Consider the following 4,310-nt stretch of genomic DNA (forward strand, 5'->3'; position numbering starts at 1 on the left):
AAAAAAAAAAAATTTAAAAAAATTAAAAAATCAGTGGTTTGAGGCATCATATATCTATTTACCAGAATACCCATTGTCACAATTCAAAACAGGCTAGGGCTCTCTTTAGTATAGCTTATATTCTATTTTTAAATAACCATATGTGATAATAAATTATGGACCACCAATAACAGTTGTTTGGTTACTATTTTCATAATAGATTGTCTAATTAGAAATAGGTTCGGTAATTCCCTATTTGTAGAACATATTCTCTAAACATGAAATTATAATTGTACATAATAGGATTCCAAGTCACGACACTTCGATATGACATTCTTTCAAACACTGTGGGAACTATTGACCTTCCTACATCGATCACTAGTAGTAATGTCCTACGCATGCTTCATGCCATCATCTAGGGAAATGCTGGAGGACTTGATGAGCTTATACACTGTGGTGCCAATATAGAATCCTTAGTTAGAACCACCAGGAAAACTGAATTTCTCTGCATACAAATGGTTGCACAACCCTGGGTAGATGGATCCTTATAGATGTTAGTTGCGTTCTCAACACCCAAACATATTCGGTCTCACCCTCCTCTTCCTGACACATTAAATAGAACAAAAAGTTGCAAATCTTGAAATAGCATACCCGTAAATCATGGCGGCCTATGAAAACAAGATTCCTTAGGGGTACTCTATCAAATAGTTTATTAGCACTCTATCTATTAGACCCGAGCTCTAAACTTACCTTGTGTGATTGAATATTGATGAACCACAAGAGGGGAACAGTGTCAAGGACTACTAGTTATCATCAATTTTCTACCACGAGGGAAGGAATGATCCTACTTGCAAGTGTTACTCGTGTCGGGAAAATCGAAAGGGTTACAAATCTCTGAAGAAGTCAATGTAAGTCTCTTGGCCCCAGTAGTGAAAAACATGGGAATACGTCCCACACACTTAAATAGGTCCCAGAGACCATTGATACAGCAAGGTAAAGTTGTCGCCACTAAATTGGGCACAGTTGACCCACATCGGTAGGAGCATTGTGACAAATAGGTTAATTGGCCATGAGGGCCAGGCCCATTCACTCATGCACCTCAGACCACCTCAATTAGTTGACACAACTTACAAATGGGTGGATTAATGGGTTAGATCTGTTACACCTGTGCCCTAACCCGATCTAATTTGAACTGTTGTGATAGGTCTCGGACCAGAGATCAGAAGTACAATCGGGTTTTGGCTCGCGGTCCCCTATTACTAAAGGGGAAGAGATGGCCCCACATGTTCATGCATTGCGTGCCAGTCCAAATGGAGGGGATTCATACCTTCTGCCTCCAGACGGTAAGTGACCTTGAATCCTGACATGCATTAAAAATTGCCAGAAGGCCATGAGCATGCTGAGGGTAACTACCCATGCGAGACCAATTGGAGTACAACAAGCAGTCGAGATAGCAGAATGTCTTGACCATTGGAAATAAGCCACCAGAAACAGCATGGGCCTAAATTCGGTGGGCTGTTTCTAGTGACCAATTAGGTTGTTGGTTGGGTTCCGATGCCCGTGGGTCCCGACGCCCGTGGGTCCCGACACCTGCACCGTGGATAGCCTTGGATGATCCCAAATCCTCGCACACCTTCCTAATATCATGAACACTTTACGGACCAAAGTAGTCGAGTCCTCATGTTCTGAAAGTCGGATTAACCCGATTGGACCAAGTAGGGTTCAACCAAATAGGTCCTAAGGCCTATTTAACTTATAAGGAAGAAATGAGGATTCATTTCCTCATTTCTCACTTGTGCAAATCATGGGAGAGGAGAAGGAGAAGAGAAAGAAGAAAAGAGGAAGAAGAAAAGAGGAAGAAGAAGAAGAGGAAGAAGAAGGAAGGGAGCTTACCTTGGTGCCGGCTGCTGCCTAGTTGCCAAACTCCCTGTCGGAGGTAAGTGCATACTCTTCTACTACTCTCTCTCTTCATTTTGACCTAGGTTAAGCTAAGTATAGGATTTATCTTAGATCAAAAACCATGTTGAGCTTGGGGAATGCATATTTCATATCCCTGGTGCCATTACCGAGCTCAAATCGAGTCTGGTGAGCTTCGATAACAAGATTGGCCAAATGACCAACTATGGTTTCGATCGTTCGATCAACGTATCTCCCAAATGGCTAGGTGGAATCAGGATTTATTAGCTCATAATGGTGCTAGGAGAATCCCCCGCAAACTCCAAGGAACAAATCCCTATGATCGGGCCGAGTCAAAAAACCCCAATTCACCTGTGCAGTGCTGTACTGCCACTGGAAACACTAGACCTGCTTCTGATGGGCTATTTCCGGTGAACATTCAAGCTTTAAGAGCTCTCTGCCAACTCCACCAGAAACAACACTGATATTTTCGATGGATAGTGTCTGTTTCCGATGGGTGTTTCCAGTGACATTACTATCACTGATGGACTTTAACTGTATCATTTGGGGGTGGCCCATGTGGGCCCCTCCCTATATTACTGACACGTATTGATGTTTAGTTACCTTTGTGTCTAGGACAGTAATGCACACGAACCCTGAGGTCATAATTGATTTGGACGATCGGTGGCCATATTTGAACCCTAATTCACACGAGCATAATCAAGGTGAGAGATGGATTGCTTTTATTTTGAGAATGTTTAATTATGTAAAATTTCTCACATGAATAGATCTTCACATGATTTCCCAATTGCTCAAATGATGATGGTATGCTATCATATGTTACATTTTTATTAGATTGATATAAATGTTTATGGACATGTATGGTGAGATCCAACGTGGCCGAGGTGGTACCTGTACCCCGATCATCGTGCGTGTGTTGTATAAATGAGACGGAATCTGGTGTGGCCGAGGTGGTATTGGTACCGTGATTACCGTATGTTTGTTGCATTCATATATTGATTATGTACATTAGAGTTATTTGTAGTCATGGATTACACTTTGTGGCTGATGTGTTACTAGTATCATGTACTCCGGGACTGCATTTGAAAATGGATACATTTTATGACCAATGATTGGTATTGGTGTTGCGTAGTCTATACTCAACTATTATATGCATGCTAGATTAGGTAAACGGTCGAGGGTTACACTTTGTGGCCGAGATGTTACTGGTATCATGTACTCGGGACAGTACTTAGAGATGGATTACATTTTGTGGCCGACGTGTTACTGATATCATGTAATTCATGCTAACTGTATTACTATGAAGGCATATAGAATATTTGTGGTTAGGTATCACTCCCTATACTACGAACCCTTGCCAATAGGGGTTAAGGTGTTGGATAACCCATTGTGGTACGTTCAATATGTCTTTCCAGAATGCCACACCCACGGTACGATGTGATTGTTGTCGGAGGCGGGAACTTGTCAAGCATGACTGATGATTGGTACGGATGTCATGACAACTAGGAGGAGGTTATTAAGGGTTAATTGGGTGACCCATGGTCGCATACGCGGACTGATAGGCTTCCATTCACAGATAGGGTTTGTATCTTTACGTAGATGATGGTTCCGGGACGAGGGATATAGCCTAATGTACCGTAGTAGCATTTACTAGATTTAGTTGTATTGTTAGGTGGATAATAAAATAAATGATTTGCATCACGAGCATCATGGACTATGTATTTAATTTTGTAATCATGCATCATAATTACTTACGCGAATGTTATGCTTGGATGTGTATGAACCTCACCCCTCACTGAGCGAATTGGAAAGCTCACCTCACGTATACACCCCCTTTTTAGATGATGATGTAGGTGTTGTGGTACCAATGGCGTGTGATCCAGTATCTCCAGGTCGGAGTATGGTGTGAGCGATTGGTGGATTACCAAAAGCGGAGAAGCACAATCAGCACTGTGCTTGCGATCACTATGCTTATGCCGCACCGTGAGTTGTGGAGCATACTTTTGATCCTTTTGATATAGACTGTGGACTATATATTTTGGAATTAATGTTTATAAGTCTTGGATAATTATAACAGAATAACTTGGTTATGGTGATTCAGCCTCGTGAGGTTCAGAATGCTCCCCCACAAGTGCAACAAGTACCTACTAATGTACAAATAGCTCCTCCCCAGATGCATCAAGTCTTCACATCTATAGTTCATCCAATAGTGCATCCAACAACATCCAATGCACGCTCATCTCTACATTCAAATCCATCAGTACCACAGGGGCAGATGGCACCACAGATTCAGATTACTTTGCCTCCAATGATGGATATTACAAAATTAACGGAGAAGTTCCTGAAGTTTAGCCTCCCTATTTTAGTGGGATTGTATGAGATTCACTGCCACATATTAAATAGGTTGAGGGGAT

Source organism: Macadamia integrifolia, unplaced genomic scaffold (assembly GCF_013358625.1).
Source record: "Macadamia integrifolia cultivar HAES 741 unplaced genomic scaffold, SCU_Mint_v3 scaffold1260, whole genome shotgun sequence".
In the NCBI taxonomy this organism is placed as follows: domain Eukaryota; kingdom Viridiplantae; phylum Streptophyta; class Magnoliopsida; order Proteales; family Proteaceae; genus Macadamia; species Macadamia integrifolia.